Genomic DNA, 15162 nt, shown 5'->3' with positions numbered 1-15162 from the left:
TTTAAGAGCTTCACCTTCATCTCTCCTTGGTGGGGGAGCGAACATCTTAACTGCTGTCTACAGATCAAATTCCCCTCATCTCCCCTACTGACTAGAGGGGAGAGGAGAAGTAATTATAGCACTGCAGGGACTTGTGCTCTACCTCTCCAGCCTCAGTTTCTGTATTGATAAAATAAAGGGGGTGGGGGGGAGATTGGCCCACACTGATGGATTTTCTGACTCTAACTCAATGGAAAAAACTTCTGACCACCCTCCCTGGTTTCTCTGCAGTGGTAGCTAGCTACTTTCCAGAACAACACAGGTGAAAATAACTTCCTCCTCCATTGTGTCCACGAGGTAGGCCAGGGTGTGGTGGTGACTGTCTCTCCTTTGGTTGCTCCTCCTGTTCCCTTCTCCACTCACCAGGAGGTTGAAAACCAGGCTGAATCACAGGTTTGCCACAGAAAACAAGATGTTTATTTTCTTTCTGGGTTTTGTTTAGATCATAGGGTCTATGGTGGGTGGATTCTAGTGTTGCTGTTTTCTTCTAAAAAATTAAAAAGTTTTTATCATCACACAAATTGTATGGAAACGTCCTTCCATTACAGAAGAATTCAGATAATGCTAATAAAGCAGATCATTTCCTCGCCTTCAATTCCAGCTGTCTTTAGAAGAAACACTATGGTCATCCAGTGTTTTGCCTTCCCTGCCTTTCTCTCTTTCCTTTATTCTCTCTTTCTAAAATACAGGAATATGTATGAAAATATATAAATATACATGATAACATATGAATATAAATAATGGGTATGTATATTTAAAACATAATAAATATAAAAATCTATACACAAAGACATAGATATAGCTAGATATCTGATACTTATATCTATTTCTCTAGAAATGTATATATTTATTTATATAATATAATGTATATAAAGTCCACAATTTGTTCTTTTTTTATAAAGTTTTTTTTTAATGTTTTATTTATTTATTCATGAGAGACACACAGAGAGAGAGAGACAGAGACAGAGACACAGGCAGAGAAAGAAGCAGGCTCCATACAGGGAGCCCGACGTGGGACTTGATCCTGGGTCCCCAGGATCACACCCTGAGCTGAAGGCGGTGCTAAACTGCTGAGCCACCCGGGCTGCCCTATAAAGATTTTATATTTATTCATTTGAGAGAGAGAGAGAGAGAGAGAGAGAGAAAGAGCAAAGGATTAGAACAGGAGAGGAGAGGGAGAAGCAGACTCCCCACTGAGCAGGGAGCCCCACGTAGGACTCAATCCCAGGACCCCGAGATCGTGACCTGAGCCAAAGCAGATGCTTAACTGACTGAGCCACCCAGGCTCCCCTTGTTCTTTTTTTAAACTTACATATTTGGGGGAATCTTTTGGCATGAAGATTTTTCTTGTTCCTTCTGACTGGTAGTTAGCATTTCAGAGTATTGAGATACCAACTGTAATATATTTAACCACTTCCCTGTCTATTGACATTTAGGATGTTTATAATTTTTGCTACTATGATAATTCAGCAATGAACATTTTTGTACATATCTCTGTGTACACATGTAAATATTTCTCTTGGGTAGATATGGAAAGTAGACTTACCAGTGACGAGAAGACACACTTAACTTTTCAACATTTTAACAATTGGAGATTGTTTTCCAAAAGGGCTATTTCACTATACAAGTTACCTAATCAATGTATGAAAGTATCCATTTTTTTTTCAGTCTTTCATGGAAATGGATTGTTTTCAATATCTTAAATGTTTTTCCCTGCTGTCATTTTACTCCTTTAGTATCTCCCACCCTTCGTCTCTCTTTGTGGCATCTCCTTTTCCAATGTATCAAACACAGACGTGCTTCACAGACTCCTACTTTGTACTCAAGTCATAAAATTACCCAAACATAATCCATATGGTCAGAAGTCATGGCGGGAAAAACACTCAAAAGACATACACGGGAGTTTGCAAAAACACATGTCTTCACATACAAACAGTCTTCTTTCCAGTCAAGATAAGAATATTGGTGGGAAAAGTGCTGCCGGACTATCTCACTTCCCGGTGTGGGTGTCCCAGATAAGTGGCCTCCCAGATCTGGACAATAAAACCCAGCCTGACAGCTTCTCCAGAGTCCTCCCCCGCCCCTCCTGAGAAGCCTCAGCCTCTCTGGCTGGGTCTGCAGCCTAGTCCAGGACAGGCAGGGGTGATCAGTTCTGAGCCAATCAGAGGGGTGGACAGTGACAGTGACCTAGGAAGAGGGGTCAAGCCCATGATTGCTGAGTTGCTGGGGATATGCTCTTGCCCAGAATCACTTATCACTGTGGTCTGGAAGGGAGGATGGCACTGTGGCTCAGCTTGAGGTGGACACACAAGTTTGTAAACCTCCTTCCTCCTTTTCTGCCCAAGGCACTCTAAGTGGGATGCCCTGATAAGGCTTCCCTCTCCTGCCAGCGTTCCTGTCCCATCCTACACCTCTCAGGTTGACACTGTGGCATCCTTCTGCCATACCTTAGTAAGTGCCGGGTCCTTTGCTTGTCCTAAAGAATACAAAAAACAGTAGGTTCCTATTTCTGTCCTTGAGGACCTCATGGTCTGGTGGAATGTCCCGGGTGCCTCTGGCATTGTAATTATAATTCTAGACCAGGTCTCCCCACTGGGAGTCTAAAATTAGTATAGTGTTCCTGGCTGCTGTGTCTTATGCATATGGTCTCGGTGCCTGCTGCTCTAGGATGTGCTTGGGATCCATTTTGAGTCCCTTCTTCTATATGTCAGGTACAAGCATGAAGAAGGGCACATAGGAGACTAGCAGTGATGGTGGGGGGGGATGGGGCACCCCGTCCCTCAAGGTGGTGGCAGCTCCATACTGAGCTGAGGCCAGAGGAATAGACTACTCCATGTCCCGATATTCAGGGCTGGGGACGAGAGGCCTCAGAGTTCCTCTGAGACTCTGGGTAGCGGGAGACCTTGTTAGGCTGTACAGAGTGTGAAGGTGCCCATACCAACAATCTCTGTTGGTCCCCACGACCTGGGAGGGAAGTGGAGCAGGGCTTCTCATATCCATTACAAGGGGGACAACAGAGCTCATAAAGGTTAAATGACTCACCCCAGCTTGCACAGCCAGAAAGTGAAGAGCCCAGCTGTCTGGGCTTGAGATTTTGGGGCAGGCATGGACCGTGTCTCTGGGAGCTTGGCAAGCTGGCGCCACATGACAGATCCCTTGGGAAGAGGGGGCCAGAGGCTCTCCAGGGCATTCTCGTGGTGCTCAGGCCCTGTGCACATCCTTAAGGAAGGGTAGGCCGAGCAAGTCACACTTATGCTCTACTCAGCCCCCAACATGAGCATGAGTACGAGATGGTTAAAAAGAGAAAAGAAGCATTAAGGGTGGACTTGAGGGCTAACTTCTCTGGAAGGTGGGTTTACACTTTGGTTGTATTTTATAGGCCTGATATTCCCAGCACTGGTTGATGAAGCTACTGGAATATTCCATTGAAACAGTTTGGGTCTTTTGCTCTCCAGTCAGGTTAAGACCCAAACCCTCAGACTTTTTTGCTTTCTTACTGAACACTGATATCCTAACCACAGTCACAGCCAGGTCACTGGGGCCTCGTACTCTGAAATGAGGAGCCGTAACTCGGGAGTGTCCTAAAACAGTCTGTCCGGACTGGGAAGAGTCAGAGAGGTAGGTCCAACGCAAAATTCTCTAAAAGAATTTAGGGTTAAATATCAAATGTTGGGAAAACCCAGATGTAAACAATGGGACCAAAAGCAGGAGTGGAGCCGAAGTTCAGAGCCAAGGATTTGGAGTTGGATCAAGAAGTTCTTGATGGGAGGTTTGAATTGAGAGGCAAGGGTCAAGGAGAACAGTAGCTGGCATATTTTGGGGTCCTGGTTTTAAAGTGTGACAGCCTTCCTGTTGATACTTCCTGTTGACCAGCACTCTTGATAATACTCATTATTATAACTAAAAAATGGCATGTCTGTGAAGGCTGTGGTCCTGGGGGTGGGGGAGGGGAGTTTAAGTGCCTGGGTGTTCCCAGTCCTCACACTAGGCCCAGCGCGTGGCAGACCCTTGGAAGGATTAGCAGGAGGCTCTGTGTGGTTATCACCCCAACACGAGGGCTATCAGGCCTCTGGAGGCCAGCCCCAAGTGGCCCTGCCCATCTGCCCCTAAAAGAAGGAGGAAGCCTCTCCTTTTGGAGCAGCCAGATGGATACAGGGCCTGCTCTTCAGAACCAGAGCCCGAAGGTCCAGATGGAGCTGTTGTGGGGGAGATAAGGTATGTTGAGTCAGGAAACGGAAAGATAAAAGCCGCATAAAAATGCAGGAAGCTATCAGAGCTCTTTAGAAGGAGAGGGTACGGATGTGAAATCTGGGATGGGAACTACTATCCTCGGCCCTTCCTGCCCTCTGACCACCTGACCCACATCCAGTCTCTGGGTCCCTCCTAGAGGTGCAGGTTTACCCTGGAGGTGACTCCTGGCCAAGAAGAGACACCCAGGGTCTGCACAAAGGTTCGAGAGAATAAAGTGGCCTGGTGCTTCCAGAAGGGTGTAGGAAGTGAGTGGAAAGGGAGAGAGAGGGCCTGGGGGACTGCATTTATCTGGGAGCTGCTAGGACGGCATGTTGCCCACCTATTGGCACTTTCCCTCTGGGGTGAGGAAAGCAACTGTCCCTTGATGTTTGACAAATGTCTCCCTGACAAAGTCCACTTCTCTATCTAGCAATTTCTGAAATCAGGAGGTGATTGAGATGCCAGAAGTCACAGTGTGTCCTGAGGAAGGACAGGATGGAGTCCAGGGGAGCATAAGGCTCACATAGGTCCTGTGATCCAGCAGGAGGGAGCTCAGGGGCTCGGGGGTGGGGGGGTCATAGAATCCCCATTTGTGTGCCCAAAAGATGGGGCAGGCTGTAGGGGCTGCGGGAGGAAGGCAGAAGCTGACCACCGTAAGGGACAGCACACGGGCTCTAGTAACAAACCACCGCCACACTTACCGAACATTTTTTACACGCCAAGCATAAAGTACTAATGTGTTAATTTATTTGATCATTACAACAGTGGTCTGGGAGAGTAACAGTTGCATCCCCATTTTACAGAGGAGGTGGCTGCAGTCAGAGAGGGAATTTACTTTGCTTAAGATCATGTGGCTGTCGGAAGCTAGCGGCTCAGCTCCGGAGCCCGTCCCCTGTGGGTGACCACGAGGCTCACCTGGCAGGGAAAGGAACCGGCATCCTCCATCGGACTGGATGGGGGCACCAGCAGTGCAGTGACATAACCAGGCAGGACACAGCCCGTTCCCTGGGGCCGGGCAGGTCTCCCCTGAGCTCCCCATGGCTCTCTCCATAGGCTCACATGACCCTGGACCAGGAAAGTACACACTGAAACTGGACTGTGACTGTGACTTTAATCCCTGAGCTGTATTGGTCACCCCCGATCTGGCCTGAGACTACCAACGTGGACAAAAATTAGTGGTCGGCCTTGGCCTGGGGACTTAGGACCAGGAGTGGAACCATCGAGGGACAAAGGGAGACTCCTTCTTCCCCTCTGCGCCTGGCTAGGTGGTGGCTGCCAGTTGCAGCTGCCTTGCACCCAAGTGTAGCGCACAAGAGTGGGGAGGCTGGGCTGGGAGAGGGGGCCGCAAGCAGGGGCATTGCTGGCCGGGGGGCTGCAGGAACCCCCAGAAGGAGGTCGGGGCTCTTCCGATTTGAAGGCTGCGGCTGACACTCCCCAGAGCTCCAGCCTGTGCCAAAGTAACCAGAGCTGCGGCTGTCCTCTGCCTGCGGGCTCCCTCCCCCTTCTCCCCCTCGGCTCCCAGGGAGGCTGAGGAGCAGATAGGAGCTGGGCTCCGAGATGAAGTCATCTGTTTTGGTGCCAGGGAAGGGAAGGGCTGAGGGGAGCGGGTGGAGGGGCCACAGGGCCCGGGCTCTGTCTGCCTTTCCCTGGTTGGCGCCACAGGTTGGAAAGCCTGAGTCTTATCTGGGGAGTGCCCATAATGGGGGGATTGGGGGTGGGAATGGGGTCCCGGGAGGGCAGGGGACTGGTGAGGAGCGTCTGTGCATTGTTAGCAAATCTGGAAGTAAAAATGAGAGTTTGGTTGAAATGTCGGAGATGGGGGAATTTGTGAGTCTCTTGCAAATTTTGTCCAGCTGATAACTGTGAATGATTTAATCCGTGATCTGATAGGAGTCCTCCTCTGACCATATGCCATTCTACAGAAGAGGAAAATAACCTGGGGGACATTCCAAACTGTAAACGCTTTGGCCTGCTCTACAGACACTTCTGTTATTTGTCACTGTCTTTGAAGGAGCCCCATGCCGTTTGCTAGTTTTCTCTCTGGACCTCAGCAAAACTTGGGCTTCAGATGCATTCTTATGAAGAGACATGCAGGCACAATTTGCTACTGTCACATATCTTTTTCAAAGTAAAGTTTAGCATAGAGTGCACAAATCTTACGTGTACAGATCGATGATGCACTTTTACTAATGGATGTACCCTGTAGACAGTGCCCAGATCCAGACATAGACCAGTCTCTGTGCTCCTGCCCTGTCATTGCTCCCAACCCCCCACAACTGCAACCAGGACCTCTGCCACAGTTTTGTGTGTCCTTGAAACTCATACAAGTGGAGTCATGAAGCACTGTTCTTTTGTATCTGGCTCTTTTTCCCATCATTGTCTGGGAGACTCACTCTACTCTTGAATTGTGTAGCCACAGTTGACTCTTTCTCTTTTCTCTAAAAAAAGTTTTAAAGCATTTTATCTTAACAGTAAAATTGAGTGAAAGGTACAGAGAGTTCCCAGGTGCTCTGCCCCCACGCTCAGAGCCTCCCTTGTGATCCACGCATCTCTCCACCAGCTGGATACATTTGTCACCATGATGAACCCACACTGTCACACCATTATCACCCAGAGTCCCTACTTTACCTCACAGTTGACTCTTGGGTGTTGTACATTCTTTCCTTTTTTTTTTTTTTTTAGAGATGTATTTATTTATTTGAGAAAGAGAGAGAGAGTTCCAATGTGGGGGAGGAGTAGAAAGAGAGAGAGAAAGAGTGAGAGAGAGAATCTCTTGCATAACTCCGGCTGAGCCTAGAGCTTGAGACAGGGCTTGATCTCAGGACCCTGAGATCATGACCTCAGTCAAAATTAGAGCCGGTCACTTAACCAACTGAGCCACCCAGGGGTCCCTTGGGTGTTGTACATTCGTTGGATTTAGGCAAATATATAAAGACATGTATTTTTTTTAAAGATTTTATTTATTTATTTATTCATGAGAGACACAGAGAGAGAGAGAGGCAGAGACACAGGCAGAGGGAGGAGCAGGCTCCCTGCGGGGAGCCCGATGTGGGACTCATCCCAGGACTCCAGGATCACACCCCAGGCTGCAGGCAGCGCTGCCCAAGACATGTATCTGTTATTACCGCAGTATGTAGAGTATTTTCTTCCCGTAAAAATCCTCTGGCTTCACCTATTCATCCGTCTTTCTCCCAGTTCATTCTGTTTAGTGTTAGGAATATCCCATTGTAAAAAAATATTCCAATATTCCGCAATGATCTATCTACTTACTTGTTGATGGCACTTCCAGGTCAAGAAAAAGCTTCTACGAGCATTCCTGTGTTCTGGTAGATGTATGCCCTAATTTCGTTTGCATACATACCCTGGAGTGGGAAAATACTCTACTCTGTTACTGTCTTAGAGTAATCAGTCCTAGGGTTAGTAGATACTGGCAGTGTTCTACCGTGTGTGAACATGCGTGTGTGTTTTCAGCTTATTTATCATCATCATCATCATCATCATCATCATCATCATTTTACCTATATGCATTTCCTTCAAAAATAGGAAAATTCCAGTTGTGCATCCTTGCTAATTCTGGTATTGTCCATCTTTTTGGTTTTATCTATTCTGATGGGTTTGCATTGGTATCTCACTGTGTTTTTTTTTTTTTTTAAGATTTTATTTATTTATTCCTGAGAGACAGAGACAGAGAGAGGGAGAGAGAGAGAGAGAGGCACAGACACAGACAGAAGCAGGTTCCATGCAGGGAGCCAGATGCGGGACTTGATCCGGGATCTCCAGGATCAGGCCCTGGGCTGAAGGCTGCACTAAACCGCTGAGCCACCCAGGGATCCCCATATTCTGAATAATATTTTAATTTTTTTCAAGCCCAGTTTCTGTATACAGTATCCTGAAGCAGGAACTGCAGCATGATCATAGCAGGAAGGGCAAGAAGCGTGGCAGCTGCTGGAGGGTCTGGACCGATCCCACCTGCTCTCCCGGAAGGAGGGGGTGGTTCTGGAGGAATTGTGCTGGAAGTCAGCCCTTCTCACCCAAATGAGACAACAGAGAGTGCTGCCGGGTAAGATTAGAGGGGTGATAGAAGTGTGAGCCATTGCGAGTGAGCTGTGGGTTTAAGACCCATGGGTGTAAGACCAGACAGACAAGGAATCAAGGCCGTCAAGATCAGAAGGACTATCTGAGCCCCAGGGTCCTGGGCCCTGTGGCACAGTTAAAGACTCTTAGGGAATGGAAAGGCTGGAGACAGGTCTTGATGGGAGGTGGATAAGAGCTGTTGGAGCCTTGGGAAGTGGAAGCAAACAACTGCACAGGAGGCATTGCTGGCTTAGATGCAGGCTGTGCATAGTGGAGGATAAGGGAAACTGAGTCCAGCACTGGCTATGTTTTTTGGACTGTTTTGAAAGTCCATCTGGGGCTTCTTGGCCAGGCAGATGTAAACATCTTCCTCTTCTGAGGAGTAGGATATGATGTGTGAAGGAGTCAGAAATGGAAAATTAACGAAAGCAAAAAACAAGCCCAGAATCCAGAGCGGCTAAGGCCAAGAGCTCACATTTCCTGCTATGATCTGAATGGTTGTGTCCTCCCAAATTCACATGTTGAAATCCTAATCCCTGAAGATGATGGTGGTCGAAGTAGGGTCTTTGGGATATGCATAGTCATGAGGGTGAGGCCCTCATCAGGGATTATGTCCTTATGAAAGAGATCCCAGAGAGCCCTCTCTCCCTTCCACCATGAGGGAACACAGCAAGGAGCCACTGGCTATGAGTCAGGAAGACACCCAATCTGCCAACACCTTGATTTTGGGCTTCCTAACTTCTGGAACCGTGAGCAATAAACTTCTGTTGTTCATAAACCATCCAATCTGTAGCATTTCGTTACAATAGCTTGAACAGGCTAGGACACCAGCCAACCGGGGTGCCTGGCAGGCTGATGATCCTTTCGGCCCTGGGCTGAGCCTGGGACAGTGGGGGCTCAGCCAGGTGACTCTTTGCTGTCCACAGACTCCTTCAGGGTGTTGGGCTGGGATTATGTGCACTCTGTGGATCGCTCTGTGTTACTGTGCAGAGCACAGCAGGAGAGGGGCTCCCTCCTGAGACCCACCCAAGCCACTAAAGACCCCGACCTGTCCCTTACACACTAGGGCCCACAGGGCTGCCAGAGGAGGAGGTGTTCCTGTGCCCAAAGTACCAGGTGTCTTACCAAGGTGCAGCTAAAGAGATGAGAAGGTGAGGCTTTAGATGAGAGCTCCTGGCCGGGAAATGGGTCTGGATGTGTCTTCATGTCTTCCACCCGCCTTTGCTGGGTTGCAGCTGGCATGCTCTAGAAGCGGCATCCCGACAAGTGGGCGGTGGCTATTCTCACATTAGAGTTTCATCATTATTTTGAAATACAGGTTCAATGAGTCAGAGCATCATGATTTTGGAACGTTTCATATAGATTCAAAAGCTATTCTGTTACAAACTCGTTAAACACTGTATTTGTCAACTAAGGAAAAGAAAGGCTGCTAGAGTTTCCATGGAAAATCTTGATTGCTGCGAATCTTTGAGGAACCCTGAACGCGGCTGAGGTTGATTTTTTATCACCCACTTGCGTGAACAGAGTTTCTCATAGATGATGACTTTTTAGAGAATGTGAGGATCTAATAATTAATAGCCTATCAGAAAAAGTCTGGGACTGATTGAAGTATAAAAATGGATAGGAAAAATATATATTCAGAGAAGTAATTTCAAAGGTCTTGTTAAAACTTTTAAAAGATTCTGGTTGGAAGTTTTACTTCAACTTCTAAAAATTTCATATTTACTATGTTTCCTAATTATGTTGCCAGTTTGTATTTGGTGTTTTGACTTTTACAGGCAGAAATGGTGGGTTTTGTGCGGTTTATCTGTTATTTTTAAAAAAGGTGTCTGTCTTAGTTTGGGCTGCTGTAACAAGATTCTTTAGACTACTCTGCTTAAACAACAGAAATTTAGTTGTCACAATCCCGGAGACTGACAAGTCCAAGGGCAAGATGGCAGCAGATGTGGAATCTGGTGAGAGACCACTTCCAGTTGTGGAGGGGGGAGAGGGAGCAAGCTCTTTCCTCATGTTCATAAAAGCACTGATCCCATTCATGACGGCTCCACCCTTATGGTCCCGTCACCATCAAAGGCTCCACTTCCTGATATCATCACCTTGGGGGTTAGGATTTCATCATATGAATTTTGGGGGCACACAAGCATTCAGGCCATAGCAGTACTGGAGCTTTATGACAGGTACACGGGTTGTAAAATAATCATTCTATGCATTCTTTTAGTACTGTCATGGATTCTTCTTAATATCTTTAAAAGTTTGATCCATTTGGACTTTATCTGAGCGTAGTGTACGAAGTAAGCATCCAACCTTATAATTTTGCTGATGGGTCTCTAATTTTCCCAACACTATTGAATAATCTTTGATTAGATGGCTTCTTTACCATTTCTAGATGCTCATTGTTATTGGGTCTGTATCTTCACTTCAGTGATCCGTTTAGTTCTTTGCCCTTATCACACTGTTTAATTATTGAGACCAAGTAATAGCTTTTCACAAACACCCAGAGAAGCTACTTGTCAATACTCTTCATTTTCAGAATTTCTGACAAGATTCCTACTTTCAAATGTTTGCCTGTAAGATTGAAAATGATTCTTAACCTTTTGATATTTTTAGAAAAGTCATGTTCAATTTATAGGTTAACTTAGGGAGAGCTGCTAGGTTCATCACGTCCAAACTTCTTATCTAAGAATGTGGCGAATCTTCCCATTTGTTCGCCTCTTTCGGGTGCCTCAACAGAGATTTAAAGTCCAGTTGACTCTTGAACAACACAGATTTGAACCATGCAGGCCCACCTTCTTATGGATGATACAGAACTGTAAATGTATTTTCTCTTCCTTATCATTTTCTTAATAATATCTTCTTTTCTCTAGCTTACGTTATTGTAAGAATCTAGTACCTAGTACCCATGACATACAAAGCATGTGTTAATCAGCCTTTTATGTAATTGGTAGGGCTTTGGTCAACAGGAGGCTATTAGTTAAGTTTTTGGGATTCCATGATAATTTCTGATTGCCCTGAGGGTGGCTATCCCTACCTCCTCCCCACTCCTCTCCCTCTTGCTCAAGGATCTATTGTACCTTCACGTAAGTATTTGCACATTCCTTGTTAAGTTTACTTCTATGCATTTTACTTTTTGTTTGTTATCTTAAGTAGGGTCTTTTGTTTCATTGTATCCTCTGGCTAGTCGTTGTTTGTATTGGCAAACTTAAAAAAAAAGATAGCCATCTGACTGAATTGTTTTGGGGATTAGAAATATTATGGAAGAAAACACCACGTACCTTGGAACACGTCTCTTCTGACCTCTTGTCAAATAGACTCTGGGTATAGACCTGCTACCTGCCATTGATTCTTATTATTAACTAATAGACTCAGATGTACCCAACATCTCTTGAACTTAGATGATGTGTCAGACATTGTGCTAACCATGTCACCTGATTTCTTGCCTCTTGGGTGATTACTATTTTTCCATTTAGGTTGAGTAGCTGAAATTGAGCGCTTTTCCTAATATCATTCTGCTAGTAAGTGACACATCGGCTTGTAAGTTACATCTGAGTCTGTAACTCTTCAGGGCTTCAATTCACAGAACCGTCCATTATATTTGTTTGGCCTGCCCCTGTTTTCCAAATAAGTTTCTTTTCTTTTATACACATTTTATGTACAATTAAAAAAAAACTTCACCATTTTATTTGTTTTGCTTGCCCCTGTTTTCCAAATTAGTTTCTTTTATATACATTTTATGCACAATTAAAAAAAAAAATTTCTTCACCTCCAGTTGATTCATCTTAGCAGCTTCTCTTTGCTACTGTTTCCATCTCTTAAATAGCCAGAAATTGACTTCTTTTACAAAACTGGGATAAATATGCTCTTCTTCACGCCCCACCCTCCTCCACCCCCAAACCACGTCACTTTCATCTACTGCATGACATAAGGTTTACATTCAAGCTCACATTTTTCCAGGTTTCTGTCTCAGTCTTCCGAGAGTTGTTGAAGATTGCCTCTTAAAAGTGGAAAAATGACAAGAGTGGTCATCCTGGCCTTGGAAAGAGCCACACGGTGGGAGAACAGTGGACAATTGCGCCACCTGTTCGCGGGAAAAACGGTCAGGCCGCGCCCTCTGGTGGCGAGAACGAGGAACTGTAACCACTAGCCTCTGGAGCTGGAAAAGTTCGGCCTTCCCTCCCCTGGTCATTTTCACTTGCAGGTTCTGCTTCATGTTGACAAGCGGCCAGGAGCGAGATGTGAGAGCTTCCAAAAGCTCTTAGAAACTATTCAGTGACCTAAGTTCCTTTTGCACCGTCATAAGATTGCATTTAATCTTGGTCCTTTTTTTTTTTTTTTTTTTTCTGGCATGTATCCATTTTGCAAAATAAGGAGGTTGACAAAGATTTAAAAAACAAAAATTAACTGTGGCCCACCGTTTTGGCTGAATCCCTTCCCTAAATATACGTGGTGTGGAGCATGAAGATCTGGTGCCTTTTTTTGCTTCAGGCCTCTCCAGTAAGTGTAATTTTGGGTAAATCTCTTCCCCTCTCTGGGGATCAGTGTTCTCATCGGTAAGAGAGGATTTCTGAGGGCCTTTCCAGATCCAGGCACTGATGTGTATGTATTTTCAGATAATGATCTGGCTTGAGCAGCAGATCCTCTTGTCTGCTGCCCTACTGGCCCGTGGGTGGGGCTGCCTTCCTTGGGTCAGCCCCAGCAGTGCAGGAGGGTTCCTTTGGTATAGCTTCACTCAGCTCTGGGATCCTTCCTCCTTCAGGGTTAGGACACTAATTGCAGTGGTTCTTGGCTTGAATTTTCATGTGATCTCTGACTTCCACTTGTTGTATGGTGAAGGCCATAGTCTTATTTCTATAAAGTGTAAACACAGGTTACAGGACCTGCCTTTATTAATTTACTTTGGGTTTTATTGAATATTGACTCTGTACCTGGTAGTGCTCTGACCATGGGGAATTCCAGGGAAAGCAAGTAACTGTCAAGCCTGGTTGTTAAGACACTGGAGCACTCACTGTCTGCCATCTGGTGGCAGGAAAGAGTCATACTCACTCCCTAACAGGTGCTTTGGCAATGCCTGTCCACAGAAACATGCCATTAGGGGAAAAGAAGAGATGGCTTTCAATGTCTGACACACAGAAAAAGTAGGAACAAGTGGATTTTAAGTGAAAGTTGTATCGAAGGTCCCTGGGTGGCTCAGCAGTTTAGCGCCTGCCCTTGGCTGAAGGCATGATCCTGGGGTCCCGGGATCAGGTCCCACGTTGGGCTCCCTGCGTGGAGCCTGCTTCTCTCTCTGCCTGTGTCTCTGCCTCTCTCCCCCTCTCTGTGTCTCTCATGAATAAATAAATAAAATCTTAAAAAAAGAAAGTTGTTTTGCCTTTGTATGGATTGATTTTTTTCTACCCTTTAATCTATTTAAATTTGGTCTATATTAGAGGTCAAGGTTATTTATTTATTTAATAATTAAAGACATAATAAAGGCTAAGGTACGTCCTCCAGGACCTGGCACAGGGTCACAACACAGCTGTTCACTGCTTTGAAAGACAAACAATAGAACAGCATTTTGTGGCACTTATTTGTTGTCACCTTTCCTCTCCTCTTCCCCAGGTCAAGTGTGAGTTTATACACGTTACAGCATGTGTGGAGAGTATGAAAAGCAGTGGGATGCCTGTCAAGAGACCTATGTTCTTGTTTGGACTCTGTTACTGACTTAATGATAGGCTTATGTTTTCATTATATTACTAGGCCTGTGGAAGCTTGATTTTTATTTTGTTGTTATAATAATAATAATAATAATAATTATTATTATTATTTTGAGACACAGAAAGAGATAGAGAGAGAGAGAGAGGAAAAGGATGTGTGTAGGGAGGGGCAGAGGGAGAGAGAGAGGCAGACTCCCCACCAAGCACAGAGCCCAATGACATGGGGCTCAATCCCAGGATCCCAAAATCACAACCAGAGCCAAAATCAAGAGTCAGATGCTTACCTGACTAAACACCCAGGTGCCCCTGTGGAAGCTTGATTTTTAAATCAGATGGTCATTTCATTACCATCAATGTATTTGTAAAATCAAATGTATTAGAAGTCCTACAAGTTAATAATAAAATGACAGTCCAATGAAAAATTGGCAAAAGATTTGAACAGGCACTTCACCACTGAGGCTCTCCAGATGGCCAACAAGCAGGTGAAAGATGCTCATATTGTGCTTATTAGAGAAATGCAAATTAAATGCAAAGGAGAGAGCACTACACATCCACCGGAATGGTAGAAGTTGAAAAGACTGACAATGCTAAATGTTTGTGAAGATAAAGGGAGACCTGAACTCTCACGCATTGCTTGTGGGAGTTACTCTGGTACAGCCAGTTTGGAAACTGTCAGGATTTACTAAGAAATCAGTATTAACCAAAAAAATGGAAACCAACAAAATGTCCATCAACCAGGAGAAGGGATAAAGAAATTGTGGTACATAAACAGTAATAAAAAAGAATGAGGGATCCCTGGGTGGCGCAGCGGTTTGGCGCCTGCCTTTGGCCCAGGGCCCGATCCAGGAGACCCGGGATCGATTCCCACCTCGGGCTCCCGGTGCATGGAGCCTGCTTCTCCCTCTGCCTGTGTCTCTGCCTCTCTCTCTCTCTCTCTCCCTGTATGTGACTATCATAAATAAATAAAAAATTAATAAAAAAAAAGAATGAACCACTGTTACATGTAACCTAATGGATGAATTTCATAAACTTTATTTTGGACGAAAGAAGGCAGGTTCCTAAGACTGCGTAATCTGTACCTCAAGTTAAATCTCAGGCAAAAGTAATAGATGGTAATGGAATTTAGAAT

This window comes from Canis lupus, chromosome 24 (genome assembly GCF_048164855.1).
Source record: "Canis lupus baileyi chromosome 24, mCanLup2.hap1, whole genome shotgun sequence".
Lineage (NCBI taxonomy): Eukaryota > Metazoa > Chordata > Mammalia > Carnivora > Canidae > Canis > Canis lupus.
Note: the sequence above shows the minus strand (reverse complement) of the source record.